The sequence below is a fragment of the Triturus cristatus genome, chromosome 4_1, assembly GCF_964204655.1.
Source record: "Triturus cristatus chromosome 4_1, aTriCri1.1, whole genome shotgun sequence".
Classification (NCBI taxonomy): domain Eukaryota; kingdom Metazoa; phylum Chordata; class Amphibia; order Caudata; family Salamandridae; genus Triturus; species Triturus cristatus.
In genome coordinates this window covers 337645430-337672153 of record NC_140585.1, presented here as the reverse complement: position 1 = coordinate 337672153, position 26724 = coordinate 337645430, and the positions used below count along the sequence as shown (strand labels likewise).

At 52.3% G+C, this 26724-nt stretch overlaps 1 long non-coding RNA gene across 1 annotated transcript in view; it reads left to right on the top strand.

The window, feature by feature from the left end:
• Positions 1 to 364: 364 nt before the first annotated feature.
• LOC146854911 (uncharacterized) overlaps positions 365 to 26724 on the top strand; it is a 189642-nt gene continuing 163282 nt past the window's right edge. The window contains exon 1 of the long non-coding RNA XR_014980765.1: positions 365 to 535. This is a non-coding gene — a long non-coding RNA (uncharacterized LOC146854911). The remainder of the gene's footprint in view (positions 536 to 26724) is intronic.

The following is a 26724-nucleotide window of genomic DNA, read 5'->3' as shown; positions in this document are numbered from 1 at the left end:
TCCTTGCACAAGGGTGCCCGTGTTGGCGCATGGCAGCCAATTGAGTGCCAGGGCAGGGAAAGAGGACAGGAATGTGCTGTCTCTCATAGATACAGCGCATTCCTTCCCTTTTCTTTTGCCGTAGGGCGTCGCAGCAGGAAGGCTTGCAGCGATGCCCTACGGCATAATATTGTAAATGAGGCCCTCAAGGTTTAGTACAGACACATGTCAGATTTGTCGAGGTCCATGGCACATGGATTGAAAGAGGCAGCTGGCCCTCCATGTAGAAGGAATCCTCAGGCAGGGTCAGTAAATAGAGATGAAAAGTGAGTCTGTGGACTTAAGTTACATTTAAGGGCCTGGCCTGGGCGGTGCAGTTGTTCCCAGACGCATCACGCGTGAGAGCGAGAGGCAGGCCCCTCCTGAAGCTGCCGCAGTGACAGCTCATGGGATCACTGCTTCTGCTTCGGCACTCTAGCTCCAGGAGAACCTCTCATGACACGTGAGCCCTTTTACTTGATTCCGAGTGGAGGCCGTCAGCTGTCACTGGGTGCAGGTGAGAAGCAATACATGCGCACGCCTGATACGCCTTTCTGCTAAGTCCACAGAGCCGAGGCGCGCTCTTCCCCTTGTGTGGCCCTTTTCTCAGCTGTTCCTGCGCCATGTGTTCCTTCAGACTGGCCTTGTGTGGCATAAGTGGAACACCACAGCAGGGGGACACTGGACAACTCTTTTCAGGGCACTAACTAATTGGAAACAAAGCGCGACCCATGCCCCACAACAGCTACACAGGAACATGCAATCATAGGTCTTACTCTAGTAGCTTTATTAACAAGCATTGGCAAAGCCAATAGAGCTGGCATTAAAGTACCAATGCATGCAAACACATGCATTCATAAATGATGTTTGTCACATTCAAGCTCACCTTATTGGCTTTGCCAATGTTGGGAACATAAAGTAGCAAAAATGATTCCTTTCTGAAAGGAATGTATATGAGGTAAAGTAATAACTGTGGCTAAAGTGTGATGATTGACTGCACTTTTCAAAGTAGAATAGTTCCTCATGCATTCCAAGGAAGCACTTCCTCGAAAGTGAAATAGTTCTCCAAACATCTAATAGCATGTTGTGAGAGAGTAATACTTCTCTGGGTGGAGCCAAAGTCCAATCTAAGTATACAGTAAGCCAGAACTAAAATGCACTGAAATATACATATTATGCTCCCACTTGCCCGCCCATCAATCACCAGGGGCCAGTAAACAGAGCAGGGAAGAACCGTGCATGCTTTGTGCCCTGCCATGTGATTTATAGTTGTCTAAATTATCTCTTTAACCTTTTGTAATGTATTACTGTGGTATTTTGGATTCAGATGCTCTCCAAGAGACCCTCCCCCAGTCAAGAGGTATACATTTTAGAAAGAGTTAAGTTACACGAAGAATGCAAATGTAGTCCACTCCTTAAGGCTTATTGTCCTGCGTTTGTGTTTTTCTTGGAGTTCATTGTGAGTTTCACTTACCTGTAAGTCAGTGCAAAAGTCACTGAAAAGAAGTTCCAGGGCAATAAAAACTCACTCACTGTTAACACAAGAATGCTTGATTAAATCAGCACCATTGTATTTTAATTTGCAGCGCTTATTTCTGCTATGAGGTTTGATGTTGGTATCTTGAACATGATGCTTCTGATTATTTATTTATGTATTTATTTAAGAGTTATATATAGTGATTTAATGAATGCAGTCTCATCTGGCCTGTTTGGAGCATCGTTTGTAAATAACCGCAGGGTTAGAGTCACTTTAAAATACCTTTGCTATATGGATTAATTTTTGGGCCCGTGCACCCTGCCGTCATTGCTTGGAGAACCGGGAGCCATGTATGCCACGGTGGTTGAGGATGCAGGGGTTGTGAGCCCTGCTGTGTAAACCCCTTCAGTAAGGCGTTCGGTCACATAAAAGGTCTAATAACTGTGTGATTAGGAGTTGGCACCCGAGGCACTGTGCAAGAACCCTCTGTAGAAGGGCTGGGGGAGGATCACTTTGACCCCTAACAGTTTCTGCCGTTTCTGCAGATATATACTGAATTTAACAATTCTAGATTTAACGCCCATTTAAAAATGGCGGGCGAAGTGGATTGGAAATGAGAGGTGGAGGCTATGACCCAGTTTGTGTAGGAAACACCAATCACATCACATTGTAATCAGGGATTAGAAGATTTTTTGGGGGGATGTCCCAATACGGCGGATAATACACCATTTTAAGAAGTTATCAACACTAGAATTGAATTAGTGGTGTGAAAGTGCATTATTATTATATTTAAGTGGGAAGAACACCATGGGGCATAGGTATTCTAACAATTCTAAGGTTTGGAACCCACACAGCCACAAATGCTAAAGGAATGGTCTGTGCCTATTTATTTTGTGCCTCCATCTTTCACCCAGGTCTGCAACCCCCTCCTCTGCTTTTCCTCCTCCTGCCTTCCCCCATCACCTGCTCTCCTGCGTCTTCCACCTGCGTGTTCTTCCAGTGTCTCTTTCCACCTCCCCTTAGACCTGCCCACGCCCGGTGCTCCTCCCCCTCCCAGTACCTACTTAATGGCAGCCACTGTGCAATCCCATTGAGCAGGTAACTAGGCCCCAGCTCCCCACTTACCAGGGACTGGTCCTCTAAGACATTTTTCGAACCCAGCCTTGCTCTCCATACTGTGGCCGCTCTCCGTGCCTCAGTGCCTTCTTCTCTCTTTCTCACTCCTTTGCCTCTTTCTCTCACTCTTTGCCTTTGCTTTGTGCCTCTTTCTCTCACTCGTTTCCATTACTTGTACCTCTTTCTCTCATGCTTTGCCTTTGCTTTGTACCTCTTTACTTTGTGCTTCTTTAGGTTGTACGACTTCACTTTGTGCCTTCATCTTTCCCCCAGCCTGTTAACATCCTCCTGTGCTCTTCCTACTCCCTCCTCCCCCGCTCCTTACCTGCTCTCTCACATCTTCCTCCTGCGTTTTCGCCCTGTGTCTTCTTCCCGCCTTCCCTTAACCTCATCCACCACCCCGTGCGCTCCGAGACCCCCTCTCCCCCTCCCAGAAACTTCTTAATGATGACTGCTGTATGACCATGTCGCTGGCCCCGTGAAAACACACCAGAGGCAAGCCTGTCTGCTCCTGGCTGGACTGCTGGTCGGATCACCCACTGCCGCTACTCCTCAGCTACCCTCCATGTGCTTGACCCTGGATGCCCCTCCACCCGCTGCTGCCCTGCGCACCAAACAGCACAGTAGGACCTTTCTCCTCCTCCCACTGTCACTTCACCTGCAGCAACTCGGCTCCACACACCCTACAGCAACCTAAAAGAAAGCTGGATGGACCCCGCCTTAACTCCCAACATTGCTGTGGCCATCGAAGCAGGATACAAAATTGCATGCCAGCATCGCCTCCACAAACCTGGTGGGGGACTCACCGCCTCCTACAAAGAAACCTTCAAATGCACAACCCCCACTGACCCCTTTCATGGAACACATGTACTTCAACCTGCAAGCAAACACCACCCCCACCCTGAAGGGCACCCTAGCCTACTGACCAAGCGGTCCGTGAGGCAAATTTTGCAACCTCATCTCAGACTTCTTCAACCCCTCACTATCAACTCCTAGAACTACCACCTGGAAGACCCCTCCGACCACTGCTCCTCTGACCTCCTTGATAGTCAACACAACATAGGACATTTCCAACTCCTCCTGGACCCTACACATAACACAAGACACACTTTAAATGCACTCTTTGCCTCCAGCACCAACATTGGCTACTGCTCCACCTCACCACTCACATGGACGGGCCACTACATTATCCATTTCAATATCTCCATGACACAAGCCAAACCTCCAATCAACAACAACCAACCCAGTCGGAACTGGTGCACGATAACGGAAACAGACTTGCTCTACACTCTCGAAACAAGCCAACCCAGCATACCAACAGTGTAGCTGAGGACTTCACCAACTTCAACCAATGGATAGTCAACTGCACCAACACTCTTGCACTCAACACTCTTCAACCCATCAAAACTTATAAACAATGCCGAATCAACAACTGGGTCTTTTCATACACGTAATAACTCCAGGACTCCAAAAGAAGCTTCAAACAGCTGGAAAGAAATTGGAGAACGAACCACGATACTAACACCAAGAGAAGATCCCTCACGGATAAGATTGAAGCCAGTTTCAACAGCAGCACAGAGATATTTGCAAGGAATTCACTACCCCAGGCTCCTCGACCAACTCCATCATCCTCTCCGAGGAACTCTGCGACAACCTTTCAAATTAGTTCAACAACACAATCGAGAAGATCTAAAATAACTTCAAAAAGCAACCAAACCCTGATGACATTATACAAAATAGTGGTGGCTACGCCAATAACTCTGCACTTCTAATTACGCACAGACAATTCCTGGGGAGTCAATACAAGATGCAAACTAAATTATATTTTGATGTGGTGCTTTCATGGTACATACAACTGCCACCCAGGGTGTGATAGCCAACACCCTGCTCAGCATAGAAACATCGGTCCACGCAGGTCCTTTCCAGCCTTGAGAAAGTCTTTTGATGAAACAAGTGTTGGCTGCCTTTCTATACTTGATATAACACATTGACCAAAGAATGTGAATGTCTGTGGAAAGAATACATTACGTGCCACATAACTTCAAGTTTGCAAAAGAAGATTATTTCATTGGATTGTACACTACAACCTTGGACATCCTTGTGTGCCTCGGTAATGTTGTTCAAACTCTGAAGACATCATCAGTAAACTGCACACCTACCACTCAAACAGGAAGCTAACCAACTTGAGAATACTCACCGAGGAAGACAACACCTCAATTATTAAAACCGTCCACTCCAGGGCCCCCACAGACGAATGTCCACACCATATCTACAACCTAGGAAGATCCGTGATCAGCAAATTTCTCACCCACAACATCAACTCCTCCAATGAGTCCACAACTTTCCGTGAGGAGTGGAAGCATGTCCAGTCTCAGCCCTCCTTAAAAAACCATCGGCTGACCCCAACAAACTGATCAACTTCCATCCATTCTCCCTACTACAATAACTAGCAAAGGTAATAGAGAATGTAATCAACCAGCTACTCACCTGGATCACCATAATCTTATTGACTACTCCCAGTCCAGCGTAGGTAGCAATCACAGTACGGAGACAGCACTTATTGCTGCCACAGATTAGATCTGCACCTTTCTTGACCAAAGAGAAACTACTGCCCTCATACTGCTAGAGCTCTTGGCATCATCCGACCCCATGTCACACTCCAGCCTCATCAAAAGATTACATGCTACGGGCATCCAGGGCCCCGCCCTCAAATGGATATGCTCATTACTCACAAGGAGAATACAGTGAATCAGACTCCCCCTACACATCAGAGCCAAAGGACCTTATTGCTGAGTCCCTCAAGGATCATCCCTCAACCCCACCCTGTTCATCATTTAAATGGCACCACTCTCTGACATTATCAGACTTCACAGTATCTCTATCATCTCTTACACCAATGACATCCAGCTCATTCTCTATGTCAGACAAGTCCCCCACGACCAGATCCAACTTCGCCGAATGCATGATCCACATAGAATGGATCAGAACCAAGTGCCTGACACTCAACATGGATAAGACAGAAGTGCTGATCTCCATCACCCGTCAACCACGCATGTAACCGGGGGATCATATTAGACGAGAAACTCAACATGGCCGCAACAGGTGAAAGCAGTTTGCTCCTCTTGCTTCCACATGCTATGCATCCTCCCAAAAAATCTTTAGATTGATTCCCAAGAGCACCAGACATACTGTCACTCGAGTCCTAATCACCAGCAGATTTGAATACACCAACACACTCTATGGTGGAATACCCAACCACCTCCTCTATCGTCATTAGACTATCCAGGATGCTGCTGCTAGACTCATCCAAGACCTCCCCCGCTGCACCAACCTCATGCCTCACCTCAGGGATCTTCACCGGCTTTCAATAAACAAACGCTGCCAATTCAAACCCCTCCCACATGCATACAAGACACTGCACAACTTTGGACCAGCATAGCTCAACTGCCACCTCTACCATCTACCAGCCCACTAGATACCTATTTGCTGTCTCTCTCTCTTTCTCACACACATCCACATCCACAAAAACAGAACAGGAGGCCTAGCTTTCTCATTCCTCGCACCCAAAATCTGCAACGAACTCCCTCCACACCAGAGGTCTTCAAACATTTTTGTTCTGAGCACCACCTAAGCAAAATATTTTGCAGTCAGGTCCCCCTCCAAAAATGTATGGCAAGAATAGGGAGAGTGGGAAGGGCAGCAGTGAGCTCCGGGACAGCGCTTCCGAGATCTTTCAGGTTTTTTTCCTGTAGCTGATCCTCCATGCTATATGTGAGACTTATAAAAGTACAAATATATCAAACCAAAACAGAAATTGACCAAAAACATTAGGCCCCATCATTCGGGTGTTGTGAGTCTGGGCCCCAATGCAACTACACCTGCTGCACTAAAAAGCCCTTTAGAAAACAAGCCCAAAAAACTCCCCACCTTCCTGAAGGCATCTCTCAGAGGAAGCAGTCACTATGATTTGTAATCTAAAAAATGACACCTACACTTCCCCATATTGCACCACTTCCTCTTGGCTATCACCTTGAAGATATCCAAGGATCTCACTACTTTCCTCTTTCTCCTGGACCGTTACTTTGAGGCCCCAGGGGTCCAGATCATCAAATTGCTCCGTCTGAACATGACCCCACCAGCCTCCTCCCTGTCACCCACTTGAATCATTTTAAGGGACTTGTGCATATAAATAGAGGTCGAAGTGGACAGGATTTATGGCGACTCACATGCCCCATGCTTTTTTAATTTTACAAAAGCAGTTCCCATACTTTTCATTTAAAATCTACCATACCTGAACAGTTATTGTGGCCCTTGAAGTACCTCTGTGTAAAAGTGAAAGGAGGGCGGGGTTGGGGTGGGGAGGAGTTTTCCTGTTCTCCGAAGCTCAGGGAGGGACACAGAGCTAAGGACGAAACAGGCTTTCTCACCAGGGTGCCTGCTACCTGAAAGAATGCAAATGTGTGCTATTGGTTAACCACCAAATGCAAAGGCTGCTTGGGAGGCAGTATAGACTTTAATTGATGGAGTCTCCTGAGGCTTCATGGGGACAATGAGTTATTCTTTTTGATACTTAGGTGCCGATTCCGATCTGTTAAAAATAATTTGCGTACGACCCGTATCCGTATTTGTTTACGTACGAGTCGGAGAAGCACCGTACAAACGGCCAAGTACGATTTGTCCATGAAAAATATCTACGAATAGCGTCGGGAAAAGTCTACGAGAGTGCGTCGGAAAGTGTTCACGTCCGAATATCGTCGGGAAAAGTGTACGAGAGTGATCCGGACATTTTTACAAGCAAATCGTAAAACACAAGTCCGAGCGTGCAAGTACGATCCCGACCGTCCATCCGAATACACAATCGCACGTAAAAAGGCCCGTACGGAGCCAACGCAGTAGCACACTTGTACACGGGTAAACTCATGCCCATGTACGAGGCGTGCAGCCCCCCCACCCCAAATATGTCAGCACCGTACACCACCCTGTCCGCACTGTACCCCAGCCGCGCAACTGTACACGTCGTACCCCCCCATGTACGCACCGTACCCCCCCATGTACATGCCTTACCCCCCCTGTCCGCACTGTACCCCAGCCCCGCACCTGTACGTGCCGTACCCCCCCATGTACGCGCCGTACCCCCTCCTTGTAGGCGTATCACCCCCGCATGTACGCGCCGTACCTCCGCATGTACGCTCCGCACCCCAGGGCCGCACGTGTACGCACCGCACCCCCACCGCATGTACGCGCCTTACCCCCATGTACGCACCGTACCTCCGCATGTACGTGCCGTACCCCAGGGCCGCACATGGAAACTCCGTACCCCCACCGCATTTACGTGCCTTACCCCCCATGTATGTGCCATACCTCCGCATGTACGCGCCGTACCCCAGGGTAGCACCTGTACGCACCGTACCCCCACCGCATGTACGCGCCCTCCCCCCATGTACATGCCCCCCTCCACCCATGTACGTGCCGTTCCCCCCCATGTACGTGCTGTACCTCCGCATGTACGCGCAGTACCCCAGGGCCGCACGTGTACGCACCGAACCCCCACTGCATGTACGTGCCGCACTCCAACACCGTACCCCAGCACCCTCACCCAGCATGACTCTTACAGAACCAGGACACTGTAAAACAGCACAAGGAGGGTCAATTTGACTCGCACAACACCACAAAACACATCTACATGACAAAATACATCTCAATGACTGACCTGGCACATCCAAACAGGCAAACGGAGGCCCCAAATCACAGCCACCACTTATAACACACCCACCAAAATTCAAACACAGCCCCACCCAAAAATGGACCAATAAAAAGGGCCCACACACACAACCCATGAGCCTTTGCAACAGACCCACTGCTGCCAGACCCCACTGAGAAACAACTCCACATAGAAACTACTCCACATCACTCATACCTCCACTACAGCTTCACTCACACACCTTCACACAACCTCCTCCACAAACATCCCCCTCTTCACATTCACACACACACCGTCACATTCACACCCACACACCCACAACCATCCACACCCACACCCACACCCCACACCATGCCCACAGACAAGAATCCAAAGTTCACAACGGCGGAGCTGGACCTCCTTGTAAACGAAGTCATCAGAGTCAAGCCACAGGTGTTTGGAACATTGGTCAGACAGACCAGCATAGCTGAAAAATCTGCCATGTGGCAGAGGATTGTCGACAAGGTGAATGCTGTTGCGCCCATCCGAAGGACCAGGCATGAATGCCAAGCCAGGTGGTACGATCTGCGCAGGGCGGTCAAGAGGAAAATGAATGAAGAATATGCCCAGACTAACATCACTGGAGGTGGGCCGCCCCGCAGACCCGTACACTACCATCCCTGGGAGGAGAAGGTGATGGCCCTGCTACCGCCGGTGGGAGTACACGGAGTCGAAGGAGTCGCAGATAAGCCTGGGCAAAGCACTACGCTACGCTCGCGTAGTTTGCGAAGTTCACGCTACTTCGCACTACGCGAACTGCACGTAGCACAGTGCGAACACGCGTAGCGTAGTGTTGCGTAGTGCTGCGGTCATTTTTTGCTTGCTCGCGGTCCTCAACGTCAAGTTGACGACCGCGAGCAAGCAAAATGACATCCCGGCGAGACTTTTTCCTTGTTCGCGATCAGCAACTTCAAGTTGGCGATCGCGAGCATGGAAAATAAACCTCCCGGCGAGATTCCCAACGCGAGGAGGTCAGGTTTCTCATTGCGAGTGGTCGCGTATGCTCGCGACCGCTCGCGATGAGAAACTACCAGTTCGCGTTGAGAAAGCTGAAGCTCGAGTAAAAATCTACTCGAGCAGCAGAAAACTACAACTCGCACAGTGCAAGATGCCATTTTCAATGATTGCACAGTGCCGGTTGCTTGTCCACACTGTGCAATCATTGAAAACGACATCTGGCACAGTGCGAACAAGGTACTACGCAGTTCGCGAAGTGCTACGCGTAGCTCGCGTAGTGCGAACTTCACTTTGCGTAGCTTAGCGAAGTGCTACTTCGCGAACTACGCCCAGCCCTAGTCGCAGAGCCTGGTGAGTACACAAACAACTTACGTAACATGGGGGCAATGGGGTCCACACCACATATACACTAAATCCACCCAACTTCCCCCAAGCACTCACCGCAAACAACCACACTCAAAAACCACGCTCATGCCACTAACGTCACCATGCACCCTTCACAAATCAAGGCAAGGCCATGTCCAAACCTACAACAACCACAAACACAAGACTGGATGTCCGGGAGGCTGGGAGTGTGGGCCCCACACAACACATTGTGAAAATGAGACGCAGACACCAATGCCCTCAGCCCATATGGCATAGGTACATAACCATGCACAATGCACAGGGACTGGCAAAGTACTGACAAGGTAGATGACACTTGGCCCTGCTGTATGCAGCACAAGGCCCTCCTGGGACCACTGTACACTCAAACACCAACTCCACAAGCACAGGTATCTAGCATAGGAACTCACACTCACTGTCATGCCAGCATGCACCATGAGGGGACAGACACATCACCTGGGAGACCCAATGACAACTCACACTACACACAACAGCAGGCCCGGTCACAAACCCCCCCCCCCCCCAACACAAGCACACACACCCGGGGCAGGCAACGGATTTACACACTCCCACAATGGACATGTGCCACAACAAGACCGATCCAGAGCGAAATAAGCATCAGAGCAAACAATCTACAGGTCAAACACTCAGGAGAACATCCCAATCTGTCCCCCGCAACATACCCATCCCCAAGTGGACATTGAGAGGAATGCTAGGCACATCCAACTACCTGGAGGAAATGTGTCAACTTGAATATGTATGAAACATAGATGTCGCATGAAACACCATTAACATTGTCTCTCTCTCACACACAGGGCAACGTCGTCGATCTCCCCCCAACACTGGGGGGGAAGAATCACAGTCCCAGGCACCGCGTGAAGACGATCCCACCGGCAGCGACGACTCTCACCACTCCGTGGATGACCCCGACCAACCTGGACCCTCTGGTGCCCAAGCCCCTGCAGCACCTGCGTCAGGTACATCTGTGCCAACCACCACCCCCAGTCCTGCCACATCCCAGGACACACCCAAGAGCCCTGCTCACACTGAACAACAGAGCCAGTCTGACCAGGAGGGACAAGGTTCTCCGGGCACCCAGGAGGAGGCAGGCAACCCTGCAAATGCCATCCCTCAGGGGTCCCGTAGACCCGATGTGCCCACAAGGGCAGGCCAGGCTCAAGTGGGCAGGGGTGGTGGGAGTGGAGGTAGGCAGAGGCGCGAACCTGACCAGCCAGCTCAGGACCCCGGTATGTCACACATACGCAACATCCTGGACTCATACCGGCGTGACACCAGAGGCATCAACCAGGTCGTGTCAAGACTCTCCGAGATGCAGGGGACCCTCGATGACATTAAGAACCTGCAGGTCGAGCATCATGCAAGTCATCAACAACACCAAGGACGGATGGAGGTAAGACTGGCTGAGCTCCTGGCGGTGCACAGGGACGTGAGCCAATCACTCCGTCAGATCGCCCAAAGCCTGGCAAACCCTCCCTGTGCCACCAGGCGTAGACCAGCACCAGACACAGGGAGGGAGGAGGAGGAGGATTCATCTGACGGAGCGTCCCCAGCATCGTCAAGGCCTGCATCTGAGGGTCCCCGGAGGAAGGTGGGTCATCCACGGAAAAGACCGTGAGAGTCAGCGGACCATCCCCATCTCCCAGGTCACCTGGCCTGGCACCTGGCCCTCTGGCACAACAGCAGCACCTCATCCAATGACATTCTCTGCCACATGGACTTGCTGGTCACAGTTTGACCAATGATGACCAACACTGTGGTCTGGACTCTGATGACTTCCAATGCCAAGGATACCATCTCCCCCTGTGAACTTTGGATTCTATTCCCCCGGTGCAGCACCCAATTGCATCTACCAAACCACTTACCCCACCGTAAATAAATATTTCACTTTGGACATGAGACGTTCCTGCCATTTTGCATCATTCAACGACATATGTGTGTGGAAATGTCAAACTATGGCTGAGTGTTGAACCAACTCCAGCCATCCATACCCTGGGATCAGAGTCTGGTACAGGACACACATGGGTCACAAGGTATCATTCAATGTAGGCATGGAGCACAACACTCACCTGTAATGGCCTCTGGCTGCTGAGGGGGGGCTTGCTAAACTGTGTGGAGAGACCTATTTGGGAGATCATCATCAAGGCGTAGAGGTCATGGCTCATGTGGAGGTTCCCGGGGAGGGAGGCCCAGGTATGTGTGGCCAGGTGGGAGAACAATGTCCTGTATGCTGGAGTACGGTGGATGTGAAGAACGGTAGCCAGGGCAAGGTTGGATGCACGGAGATGGCCCAACGGGACCTAGGATGAAAGACGTACAAGGTTGGTTGGGGTCGGGGTTGTGGACTGCCTCCTGAGTGTGGGTGGGGAGTGTGGAGGTCACCCTGCAGCAGACAGTGATCCATTCCAGCTATCCATGGTGGACGGTGAGGTGGCTGGGGCGCAGGGTGTTGAATCTGAGGTGTGCAGATGCCCCCTGGATGTGGACAAGTTTCCTGGGAGTTTGGATGTACTTGCTCCGTAGAGGGCAGGGCAGTATTTGACACGGATGTTGTCATGGACCTTGAGGATGGTCTGTCTTTTCTTGGAGTGGATCTATCTGTGGATCATGTGCATAATGCAGAGGGCGTTGCAGCATGAGGTACAGATGCTGTGGACTAGCATGGCAAATGTGAGCGAGCCAAACATGATGCACACCATCTTGTGTGTGTGGCCACTGGGTGCTTGTGCAGGGCTCTTGCGGGTGGGACACAGGCACTTGACCCAGCTGGAAGGGGACAATCCTCAGATGTTCACCTCAGTCCTGTACAAGTCCAGACTCAGGTGGCTCATGTGCAGCCATTGATCAATGGATCTCATGCATACTTGAATGATGGAACTGCCAATGTCTGTGTCTTTGTTGAGGGTGAGGAGCACCTGGCTGTCAATGGCATACGAGCTGATGATGAGGTGCTGTGCGCATGTGATGGTGGAGAGGGGGGTCCTGGACACTCTGTAGATTGACATGCTGAGAGATGATACCTGTGCCATGTCCCAGACGATGACACCATACTACATGCTGAAGCCTTGAGTCCCACTCCCATGCCCTTGCTGGGCTACAGAGCTGGTGGGGAGTATTAGGGATGTGACCTGGTTGGTGTGACAGGGCCTGGAAGGCGGGACAGCGCAGTGTAGGCAGTTGGAGTTGCACACTCAGCATGCAAAGGTGTCTTGTGTGTGCCCAGGGTATGTCTGACAGCAGGCGTTAGATGTGCGGATGGACATAGCTCGGAGTGTGGCTGATACATCAGACTGTAGTGTGATGTGGGTAATGCAAGGACAGGATGGTGGTGCAATGTGCACCTTGCATGTGCTGATGGTCCAGCCTTTGGCACCGTGTGGCGGCAACAGTGGCATAGACAAGCTGAGGACAGCAAAATGAATGGGTGGAGGGAGGAAGTGAGGAGCATCCTGGAGGCGTGTGTGTTGCCAAATCTGGATACTCTGTTGGCCTTTGCTGCAGGAGCCGCAGCAGCAGGCGGCATCTCCTTGCAAAATTACAGAATTTGCACACATAGACTAGGATGTCAGAAGGACAACTGCAACAGGTGCGTGTGTAAAGTAAGGAGTGTCCAGTGTCACATGGCACACCCAGAGACAATGCATGCACAATCACCAAAGAAGCATGACACCGGATCAGGAAACTGAAGGCCGACCTGCGCACAGGAGACACACCCTCAGCAGCTGTTGGTGGCCCATTGTGCGGACCAACATGCCAAAAAACATACACGACCATGTACTTCATGCCCAATAGGGAGCCTAACCCATGAGCAACTGCATGCATGTTGCTAAAATACACATGGACTCCTATGCATAATCTTCCACAACTATGCCAGATATGCCGCATGCAAAGTGGCAAGAGACCTGCATTGACAGAGATGAGGCACCTTGGAGTGTGACAAACACCTTTATTACTCAGCCTCACACTAAGGGAAATCCATCAATTGGAACAGACTCACAGGTCATTTGGCTGACCATGTGTGACCTACACTGGACACCCTCTTCAACACACAGATGTGTAAATCCTACTCAGCTGGCACACAAGTGAAGGGGTTGAGCCTAACACCCCTTGCTGCACACGGAGAGTCTACAATTCCCCATTGAGCCTCATATGGGGATGTCCCACACTATGTCCACCATTAGCATCCCGTATGTTCCTTGGAGACGTTATACACACATTGATGCCTTCATCAGAATCCACACACCATTACAGATGACTGTCAGGAAGGGTGACCATCAATTCATGGGAGCCATGCAACACGTCATGTGGCCCATGGTGAGTCGACATGTATGCATGGTAACACAACATGCACAGGAGCAGTCCCCACATATCACAAACACGTACCACCCACAAAATGCCTTGCTGCACTCCTTACCCCAAATTACTTTTCACCATGTCTGTGCATGTAACTCTGATCCAGCGCACGTTGCAATACTCATGAGGAATAGCAGGAGGGCAATGATGACATGAGCAGACGACAGCCGCAAGAACCTGGGGAGGACAGACACACAACAATTCAGCGAAGAGCTAGTAATCCGCAGACATGTGCAAGTACTCTACAGGAATCATGTTGTCACCATGCCCTTAACAAATTTAGTGTCCCAGCTAATATGTGTGGAATGACATCATCACTTGAATGACACATCAGAACACACCTCCAAGTCACTTAGCACACAGTCAGCTCGACACACACATTGCAACACATGCCACACAAGGCTCAAAGCGTGCACACTCAGACACAGGGACTCACCATCATGAGAAGAAGTTGTGGATAAGCTGACTCCGAATGTCCTCTTCCTCATCCTCATCCTCACTTGCCCCGTGCCCGAGCCCTTCATCCTCCACGGGTGGATGATCCTGCTCATCCGGATCAAGGATGAGTGGCACGGCCTTCTCCACTGCCATGTTGTGCAGCATGCAGCACACAACGAAGATTTTGCAGACCCTCACCGGGGCATATAGGAGGGTGCCGCCGGTCTTGTGGAGGCACCGGAATCTGCTCTTCAGGAGTCCAAACGTCCTCTCAATCACGCGCCTCGTCTGCCCATGGGTGTCGTTGTACCGGTGTTCTGCAGCTGTTCTGGGGTTGTGGAGAGGCGTCATCAGCCATGGCATGTTGGGATAGCCAGAGTCCACTACATGGAAACATCATGTGAAGAAGTGGGTCAGGAGATGCCGTAAGATACAAAGATAGCGCTGAACACAGGACTTACAGAGTATACCCACCAACAAGACATGCTCGCTCCGCGTGCAGCTGCAGCATCATTTCTGGCACCCTGCTACGCCTCATGATGTATGCATTGTGTGCGGACCCTGGAAAACGTGCACAGACATGGGAAATCAGCATGTAAGCAAGACACACCACAAGGGCATTAATGGAGTGGTAATGTTTTCGGTTTCTATAGGCTACCTCCTGTGCCTGTGGTGGTACCAAAGCCACATGTGTCCCATCAATGGCCCCAATTACATGAGGCATCCCTCCCAGGGCATAGAACTCACCCTTGGCACCTGTCAACTGCTCACGAGTGGGAAAATGGATGAATTCATCCAGGTGCAACAACATGGCTTCTATAACATCATGCAGGACATGGCTGAACATAGTCTGGGACATCCCACCGACATCAGCTATGGTCAATTGAAATGTGCCGGTGGCAAAAAAATGTAGGGCTGCCATCACCTTCACCTTGGGGGTCAGAGCTGTAGGATACCTGTGTTGTGGTTGGAGGTGTGGTGCAAGCCGGCGTGTCAAGTCCTCTATCAACTCTTGCGAGAATCGGTATCTGCGTATGCTGTCATGTTCACGCATGGCATCCAGGTCTGGCATTCGTCTGGGGAGAGGCGGTGCCCTGCAGTGATTTGGAAGGAATAACGAAGAGTGAGTACATTACCACACCAATGTCACTGAGGTGAGCACATGTTCAACAGCTAATACACATCTGCTTAATACAGAGTCTGTGCTGTGCAATACATCCAGGACACGTGGGCCAGCCAAGTGATGCTCCTACGAAGAGCCAGCCACAATAGTTGCATGGCAATGTTGACGTGACATGCCATGAAATAGCTGTTGGCCAGTGTAAGTGACAAGCCAGACACATTACATGAGTGACAGACATCCATATATCAGCATTAGAAGGATGTCATCTCATACAGGCAGCTGGCGGTAGTCTAGACGCACAGGTCACATGTTATCTGGAAATGGACAGATGACACACATTTCCATTAAGGGGTCCATGTCAAAAACTGATGTTACAGACATTGAGACAACGACGATATTGCCTCATGTCAGGCAGTCATCTTCGAACCATCATGACACATGTAACGTGGGAGTCCACATGTGGCATGGTGTGCGTATATGTGTGTCATACACAAATGCACACATACACATGTTGGATGCTGCAACAGCGGATGGAGTTGACGGAACACCAACGGAAAGCTCATGGGAACACATGACACACACATGACATAGTCACATCGTGGCACACTGGGAGTCACATGTGAGGTGTAATTATCCGTGTACCTGCCATCAGGGGACAGTTGCGGGTGTTGCTGACTGTGCCATACCAGTGATGCAGTGCTTGACACGTGTGTCGCACATGCACACATGTGCAAAGTGTGAAGGAGAAGTGTGCCACGTAGTGCCCCATCACACATGACATGTGTAAACAGCTCATCACACATCTATTGTGCCACAACATAAGGAGACATGTGCCACATCACTGCCTGACACACCTAGGCCCTGCACATGAAGGACTGCACTGACAATGACTTGATGTACAGCCTTGTGCGAGTCTGCCACCTCCATTCCTTTCGTGTGCGCCTCCTATCACCAGTGTAAGCTGTGAAACGCAGTACACACGCTCTGAGGGCGTGTGTAGGGCCCGTACTGACGCGTGTACGGCCCGTACACGCGTGAGTACATGCCTATCACTATCGTTGGGGGTACCGTAGGGCGCATGATTGAGAGGACGTTTGGACACCTGAAAAGCAGATTTCGGTGCCTCCACAAGACCGGCGGGGCCCTCCCATATGCCCCGGTGAAGGTCTGCAAAATCTTCATTGTGTGCTGCATGCTGCACAACATGGCAGTGGAGAAGGCCGTGCCACTCATCCTTGATCCGGATGAGCAGGATCATCCACCCGTGGAGGATGAAGGGCTCGGGCACGGGGCAAGTGAGGATGAGGATGAGGATGAGGACATCCGTAGTCAGCTTATCCGCAACTTCTTCTCATGATGGTGAGTCCCTGTGTCTGAGTGTGCACGCTTTGAGCCTTGTGTGGCATGTGTTGCAATGTGTGTGTCGAGCTGATTGTGTGCTAAGTGACTTGGAGGTGTGTTCTGATGTGTCATTCAAGTGATGATGTCATTCCACACATATTAGCTGGGACACTAAATTTGTTAAGGGCATGGTGACAACATCATTCCTGTAGAGTACATGTACATGTCTGCGGATTACTAGCTCTTCGCTGAATTGTTGTGTGTCTGTCCTCCCCAGGTTTTTGCGTCTGTCGTCTGCTCATGTCATCATTGCCCTCCTGCTATTCCTCATGAGTATTGCAACGTGTGCTGGATCAGAGTTACATGCACAGACATGGTGAAAAGTCATTTGGGGTAAGGAGTGCAGCAAGGCATTTTTTGGGTGGTACGTGTTTGTGATATGTGGGGACTGCTCCTGTGCATGTTGTGTTACCATGCATACATGTCGACTCACCATGGGCCACATGACATGTTGCATGGCTCCCATGAATTGAAGGTCACCCTTCCTGACAGTCATCTGTAATGGTGTGTGGATTCTGATGAAGGCATCAATGTGTGTATAACGTCTCCAAGGAACATACGGGATGCTAATGGTGGACATAGTGTGGGACATCCCCATATGAGGCTCAATGGGGAATTGTAGGTTTGGTTCGCACCCCTCATGCCACCTGTGTACTTACTATGCCATGTAGTGCATTGCTACGTCCCCAGTGGAAAAAGTCCCTATGACTAAGGTGCTATTACTTGCCAGCATACTATGCCCTGTTCTACAAATCTAAGATGTTCAAATGTGTGTCTCTGTGACATGGTGCAGGTGTAGTGATGTTGTCCCACTTTGTCATCCACACAGGTATCCCCCTACCACAAGGGGAAGATCTGGAAGGACGCCGTCAAGGCCGTGCAATCGGCGGAGGGTCGCAGTCGGCGCCTGCCACAAGTGAGGAAGAGATGGCAGGACATCCGGTGCTGGACCCGGAGGATCGCCCGGGTCATGCTGAAGGAGGAGGCTCCTCGCAAGCATGGCGGGTGCCGGCGCCTGACCCACCAGATGCGGTGTGTCCTGGCGGTGGTCTTCCCTGACCTGGATAGGCGGATACAGGAGTCACAGCAGCAGGAAGGGGGTAGGTACATGTGTGTTTGTTGTGTGTCGCCAGCTTTTGTTGCTGCTCAGTCGCCTGGAGACACTGCCAGGGTATATATGTGCAGTGCATATCCTGTTCCCCCACAGTCAACCTGTGCTGTTCTTCCTCCCTTCCCCTCCTTGACATGCGTTACCTGGTCTGTGTGTGATCACTATTGCACATGGTCATCTAGGCTGCCAGTTTATCAAGGTGCACACTGCTTTCAGCATCATGTGTGGGGGTGGTCTGCCTGTGCCGTGTCCTGTACAGTCATTAGGGGGTGCATATTTGTTGCCACTGATGCTGAGTCCCAACATAGGAGTGTGAGGTTTCAAATGAACAGACTTGCTGCATGCATTACCAATGTTGTGGCCTCAGACATGATGTGCATGTGTGGGATATATGCATAGTGCCGGGACGGTTGCTCCTGTAACAGTCAGCTCATTCCAGGACCATGGAGCAGTGTGCACACTACAGTCCCCTGTCACAACCTGCCCTCCTACTCATGTTTGTCATCCAACACTGTGCACATTCACTGTGGGTTCATAATGGCTCTGCCTCTGTGGCATTGTTCCCTGGCCTAGGTAGTAGTTTTCACATGTGTGATACATTTGCCCACTGGACAGGAATACAGCAGTTTGCTTGTGCATACTCACACTGGGCAGTGCCTGTGTGGCTATTCACAACAATCTGTTGATGTTTGTTTGTGACCAATATGTTTTGCCAGCCCTACAAGGTGATGTCGTGGTAATGAAGCTAGTTTTCAAGCACAGTTATTGTAACCCTGAATAAGAGCTTTCACTTCTTGATTGGTATCAGTCACATTGACTCAGGTATGGGTGGGTGTGCGCGGGAGGGGCGTACATGTTCAACCCTGATGTTTCATTGCCAGTTCTGACTTGTGTGTGATGATTCGCAGTACAGAAAGTCATCGTGCAGTGCCCCCGTGATGTTGGCCAGTGCTTGCTGTTGGTGCTTCATTGCCTGTGTCAGTTCTTGGCAATTATGTATCCTGCTTGGACATTTTTGGCACCTGTGTGTGGTTCAGATGCTACACAGTTGTGACTTTGTGTGCTGACATCTGTGGGTACATTCTGGCTTGCCATGAGGGGGAACCCACAGTACAGCTAGGCTTTTTTGCTAAACAATTGCAGGCCCATTAGCTTATGCATTGTCCTGGGTGTGGACATGTGTGCCACTCCAGATGACAGTCAGTAGGTCATATGTGTAGCCAACTATGTGATCAGGTGACGGATAGCCATGTGACAAATGACATTATTCAAGTTGTTACTCTGGGAAAATGTCCATTGGCACTCACTACACCTGTCAACATGTCTCAATGTTTCATATGCTTGACCTTGTTGTTTGGTTGTGAAGGACAATGATGTGCCTGCATGACAGATGTCTCCCAAGGAAGTGCACAAGACACCACCTTTACACTTTCCAGGGACACGCTGGCATATTTTAAAGTAAGGCACAGTTTGGACAAAACTTGTTTGGAGTTCATACATATACATGTTCTCACAGTGTGCTAGCATTTGGGTTAGTCCTTGGTTGTTGCTGATACCAAATTACGAGTGTCAAGTCATCCAGCCACCCTGGTGCCATGTATATGTACTTACTGCTATGCCATTTCTGCCTAACAGTGGCTGATTTGAATGAGTCTGGCAGCTCAGACAATGACTGTGTACATGTAGTTTGGTGTGCACCTCCTTGTGTGACTTCTGCTATACAGACACATGTGTGTTGTGTTCACAGAGTGCCACATTCACACATGCTAGACATGTCCATTTTGTAAAGGGTTGTGATTCTCCAGGAGTCACAATGTATTTATTTGGGGTGTCAAAAGTACTCACAGGTCTCTGAGTGTGGGGACACCTTCTGCATTGGCATGTGGTATTTGGCCTTGGGTGCGACAATACTGTTTGTTTCCCAGTGAACAAGAGGTGGCATGCCTTCATAGTCTTGCTGTGCTCAACTGATGCCAGACACTAGCTTCTCATGATCTTGTGATTTCAAGTTATTTGCTGTTGTGTCCTAATTTTCATTGTTTGCAAGTGGCATGGTGTGTCAACCAACTGGGGAGTGCAGGGCTTACATATGTGGGGAGTATCCTCGATGTTACTCCTGATGCCTTTCCTGATATGCACTGTTGCCTATTTTGTTTGGACTCATGTGTCAGATGTATACAGGTGACTGACTTTTTCCTGTCTCTTCACCTTGCCCACAGCATCATCGGAGGACACCGAGGGAGACACCGGCACGGACGTGGAGGAGGGATCGAGCAGTGGTGCCACCACTGCTGTGGAGTCGGTGGAATCTAGTGGCACGGAGGGCGAGGGGAGGGAGGCGGAGGACCTGCCCAGTACCAACACAGACTACGAGGCAGACGGGTCCGAGGCTGAGCTCCCAGAGGGGGCGGAGGCTGCTCCCAGAGCTGAAAGCAGCAGTACATCTCTCGCCACCCCCTCCATTCCCATCACTGCCCTCCCACTTGCTCGGGTCCCTTCTGTCCGTGCTAGGCCACACCGTGTCTCCTTCATGCCAGGCACCGCACCCCCTGCCCCTGCCCCCCCTGCTGCCCTCACTGCCGAGTCTGTGGACATTCAGCGGCAGTTGCAAGTTGGGCAGACATCGATCCTGACTGTCCTTCATGGCCACACCAGACTGCTGACCCAGATGGTGTCGTACATGGAGGGCATGTCATCAGCGATGTCTGACCAACGGATGTTGCTGAGGTCCCTGGACTCGTCACTGACGGCAGTAGCGAGTCACATGCAGCGCTGCCTCCCCCTACCCCTGGCCCATCCACAAGTCCAACACCCATGCCTGTCCCAAGCACACCAAGACATCCACACAAACGCACCCCACCAGACACAAGCAGCACACCACCACGTAAGGTCAAGTGCACACCTCCTGACACGCACACTCAGGGGGTAGCAGGCACACCCACTGGGTCTGGGGCACACAGGCAGGCACGCAGCCACAGTCCTCATCCACATGACTCACTCCCCAGTCCCTCCGATGTCACTCCCCTTGGCTCCCCTGCCCCAGATTCGGAGAAGGAGGCCTACTTTGCTGGGCTGGGCCTCAGCCCCACTAGTTCACCTGGACGCAAACAGTCACGGCACTCCACGGGTAGGGGAGTTAAGTCCCCCAGCCCATCCACCACCTCCCCCAGTGGCACTGCAACCCATCCCTCCGACCCCCCCCCCCCCTTCCTTGGGGCCTGTTGTTTCTCCGGGTGCAGGGGAGACGCTTGAAGAACTGGCAGAAGTGTGCAGCGCCGAGCTCGCCTCCTCCTTTGGCGCTGCCCCACCCCCTGTGGTGGAGTCGTCCGTCCCTGCACCCACAACACCTACCCTTCCCCCTCCTGTCCCTGCGGTGCCTGGTCCTTCCCCACAGGATGCCCCCCCCCCCCCCAGTCGACGAAACACTCTTGTGATGTGCAGGCAAGCTAGGGGAGACGCAAGGCCATGTGTCCCCCCCCCCAAGGACTGCTGATATGGACTGGCCATTGGCCTTTGTGAATAGTCTCGTTTACACATTATTATTTTCATGCTGAATAAAGTATTTTCTTTTTCTTTGGAAAAGTCTTGCATTTCAGGTATTGATGTTGATGCTGATGCTACAGGAGTTGGGGTTGTGGGCATGTGTTATGTTTCAGGGAAATGTTGTGGTCTGCTGCTCATGGGGTGGAACCTGGTTTCTGCGTGCCATCACGCGATCTCTGCAAAGATTCTTTGTCGTGTATGCTCTTTGTGTTTGGAGACATTGTCCCAAGGGGTGTTCCTTCCTCTGTGGCACCTGACATCTCCCCTGCAGAGAGTTGCACAATTGTTGTGTTGCCCTGTGTCTACATGTCCTTTGTTGGTGATGGATCCCTTCAACTCTGGCCATGCCTGCTCAGCAATGTGTCCGGCTGCATCGTCTGTGCCATCCTTGGTACTCACTGTACTTGTGTATAGAGTATTTTGCCATGCCTTCATGGATAAATGGTCCCTTTTCCGCACAATGCATGTGTGTAATCCCAGCCTAGTACACATATGGTACTTGTTCTGCTGCGTATTTGAACACCTGACTCACAATTGTGGGCATTGTATCTGTGGGAACTCCACCCTATTCCTTCCATGACAGACAACATCTTGGTGGCTAGCCAGGCACCTGAACATTCCTATCAGTCCTGGGATGTGCGTGACAGTGTGTGTTCTCTTTGGCTCTCTCAGTTTGTTAGGCAGTGACATGACTATACAGTCTTGTGGCATGATCTCGGTGTGTGTATTGTGCTGCATCTGCCAGGGGTGGGTATGCATGTGTTATTTGTCCTCACACCCACATGTGGTGTGTCATGCAGTGGGGGTAAGACCTCCTTCCTCCTGGGAGTGGGACACTGCTGTCAGTGATGTGTTGTTATGGCACTATCATCATTGTCCTAAGTTAGGGATACGTACATTCACCCATGGAGCTGTGGTCATCTGATAATGATGTACACCCCCCCCCCCATGTCTCTGTCCACTGCTGGGAGTCCTCTGCACCCACCCCTCATATTTCTGGGCACTGCTGGGAGTGTTAGGCACCCACCCCGCATATGTCTGGGCACTGCTGGGAGTGATAGGCACCCACCCCTCATATGTCTGGGCACTGCTGGGAGTCCTCTGCACACACCCCTCATATGTCTGGGCACTGCTGGGAGTGTTAGGCACCCACCCCTCATATGTCTGGGCACTGCTGGGAGTCCTCTGCACACACCCCTCATATGTCTGGGCACTGCTGGGAGTGATAGGCACACACCCCTCATATGTCTGGGCACTGCTGGGAGTCCTCTGCACACACCCCTCATATGTCTGGGCACTGCTGGGAGTGATAGGCACACACCCCTCATATGTCTGGGCACTGCTGGGAGTCCTCTGCACACACCCCTCATATGTCCGGGCACTGCTGGGAGTGTTAGGCACCCACCCCTCATATATCTGGGCACTGCTGGGAGTGATAGGCACCACCCCTCATATGTCTGGGCACTGCTGGGAGTGATAGGCACACACCCCTCATATGTCTGGGCACTGCTGGGAGTCCTCTGCACACACCCCTCATATGTCTGGGCACTGCTGAGAGTGATAGGCACACACCCCTCATATGTCTGGGCACTGCTGGGAGTCCTCTGCACCCACCCCTCATATGTCTGGGCACTGCTGGGAGTGTTAGGCACGCACCCCTCATATGTCTGGGCACTGCTGGGAGTGTTAGGCACCCACCCCTCATATGTCTGGGCACTGCTGGGAGTGATAGGCACACACCCCTCATATGTCTGGGCACTGCTGGGCGTCCTCTGCACACACCCCTCATATGTCTGGGCACTGCTGGGAGTGATAAGCACTCACCCCTCATATGTCTGGGCACTGCTGGGAGTGATAGGCACCCACCCCTCATATGTCTGGGCACTGCTGGGAGTGTTAGGCACCCACCCCTCATATGTCTGGGCACTGCTGGGAGTGATAGGCACACACCCCTCATATGTCTGGGCACTGCTGGGAGTCCTCTGCACCCACCCCTCATATGTCTGGGCACTGCTGGGAGTGTTAGGCACCCACCCCTCATATGTCAGGGCACTGCTGGGAGTGTTAGGCACCCACCCCTCATATGTCTGGGCACTGCTGGGAGTGATAGGCACCCACCCCTCATATGTCTGGGCACTGCTGGGAGTCCTCTGCACACACCCCTCATATGTCTGGGCACTGCTGGGAGTCCTCTGCACACACCCCTCATATGTCTGGGCACTGCTGGGAGTGATAGGCACCCACCCCTCATATGTCTGGGCACTGCTGGGGGTCCTCTGCACCCACCCCTCATATGTCTGGGCACTGCTGGGAGTGATAGGCACCCGCCCCTCATATGTCTGGGCACTGCTGGGAGTGTTAGTCACCCACCCCTCATATGTCTGGGCACTGCTGGGAGTAATAGGCACCCACCCCTCATATGTCTGGGCACTGCTGGGAGTCCTCTGCCCACACTCCTCATATGTCTGGGCACTGCTGGGAGTGATAGGCACCCACCCCTCATATGTCCGAGCACTGCTGGGGGTCCTCTGCACACACCCCTCATTTGTCTGGGCACTGCTGGGAGTGATAGGCACACACCCCTCATATGTCTGAGCACTGCTGGGAGTCCTCTGCACACACCCCTCATATGTCTGGGCACTGCTGGGAGTGTTAGGCACCCACCACTCATATGTCTGGGCACAGCTGGGAGTGATATGCACCCACCCCTCATATATCTGGGCACTGCTGGGAGTGTTAGGCACACCCTCCTCATATGTCTGGGCACTGCTGGGAGTCCACTGCACACACCCCTCATATGTCTGGGCAATGCTGGGGGTCCTCTGCACCCACCCCTCATATGTCTGGGCACTGCTGGGAGTGATAGGCACCCACCCCTCATATGTCTGGGCACTGCTGGGAGTGATAGGCACACACCCCTCATATGTCTGGGCACTGCTGGGAGTCCTCTGCACCCACCCCTCATATGTCTGGGCACTGCTGGGGGTCCTCTGCATCCACCCACCCACCTGCGCCCTTGCTGTGGTACACTGCTGTCCTGGGCATACACCACCCCCAATTTACAGCTGATGTGCTGCACCAAGCCGTACACCTACATCTGTGGCATGTGTACGCCTTGTATCCATCATGTATTGGGGCTGTAGGGGTACGCGTGTACGGACCGTACCCACGCCCCCAGAGCGTGGGTACGGTCCGTACACACGTACCCCTACATCACCACTGCAATGGTGGTACGGCCCGTACCCACGCTCTGGAGAGCGTGGGTACGGGCCGTACCACCACTGTGGCGGTGACGTAGGGGTACGCGTGGTACGGCCCGTACCCATGCTCTGGGGAGCGTGGGTACGGGCCGTACCACCATTGTAGTGGTGATGTACGGGTACGCGTGTACGGACCGTACCCACGCTCTGGGGCGTGGGTACGGTCCGTACACGCGTACCCCTATATCACCACTGCAATGGTGGTACGGCCCGTACCCATGCTCCCCAGAGCGTGGGTACGGGCCGTACCACCATTGTGGCGGTGACGTAGGGGTAAATGTGGTACGGCCCGTACCCACGCTCTGGGGAGCGTGGGTACGGGCCGTACCACCTTTGTAGTTGTGATGTAGGGGTACGCGTGTACGGACCGTACCCACGCTCTGGGGCGTGGGTACGGTCCGTACACGCGTACCCCTATATCACCACTGCAATGGTGGTACGGCCCGTACCCACGCTCCCCAGAGCGTGGGTACGGGCCGTACCACCATTGTGGCGGTGACGTAGGGGCACGTGTGGTACAGCCCATACCCATGCTCTGGGGAGCGTGGGTACGGGCCGTACCACCATTGCAGTGATTATATAGGGGTACGCGTGTACGGACCGTACCCACGCTCTGGGGGCGTGGGTACGGTCCGTACACGCATACCCCTATATCACCACTGCAATGGTGGTACGACATGTACCACCATTGTGGCGGTGACGTAGGGGTACGCGTGGTATGGCCCGTACCAACGCTCTGGGGAGCGTGGGTACGGGCCGTACCACCATTGTAGTGGTGATGTAGGGGTACGCGTGTACGGACCGTACCCACGCTCTGGGGGCGTGGGTACGGTCCGTACACGCGTACCCCTACATCACCACTGCAATGGTGGTACGGCCCGTACCCACGCTCCCCACAGCATGGGTACGGGCCGTACCACCATTGTGGCGGTGACATAGAGGTACGCGTGGTACGGCCCATACCCACGCTCTGGGGAGCATGGGTACGGGCTGTACCATCATTGTAGTGGTGATGTAGGGGTACGCGTGTACAGACCGTACCCACGCTCTGGGGGCATGGGTACGCTCTGTAGTACACTGCTGTCCTGGGCATACACCACCCCCAATTTACAGCTGATTTGCTGCACCAAGCGGTACACCTACATCTGTGGCGTGTGTACGCCTTGTATCCATCATGTATTGGGGCTGTAGGGGTACGCATGTACGGACCGTACCCACGCCCCCTGAGCATGTGTACGGTCCGTACACGCGTACCCCTACATCACCACTGCAATGGTGGTACAGCCTGTACCACCATTGTGGCGGTGACGTAGGGGTACGCGTGGGAAAGCCCGTACCCACGCTCTGGGGAGCGTGGGTACGGGTCGTACCACCATTGTAGTGGTGATGTAGGGGTACACGTGTACGGACCGTACACATGCTCAGGGGGCGTGGGTACGGTCCGTACATGCGTACCCCTACATCACCACTGCAATGGTGGTACGGCCCGTACCACCATTGTGGCAGTGACGTAGGGGTACGCGTGGTACGGCCCGTACCCACGCTCTGGGGAGCGTGGGTACGGGCCGTACCACCATTGTAGTGGTGATGTAGGGGTACGCATGTATGGACAGTACCCACGCTCTGGGGGCGTGGGTACGGTCCGTACATGCGTACCCCTACATCACCACTGCAATGGTGGTACGGCCCGTACCACCATTGTGGCGGTGACGTAGGGGTACGCGTGGTACGGCCCGTACCCACGCTCTGGGGAGCGTGGGTACGGGCCGCACCACCATTGTAGTT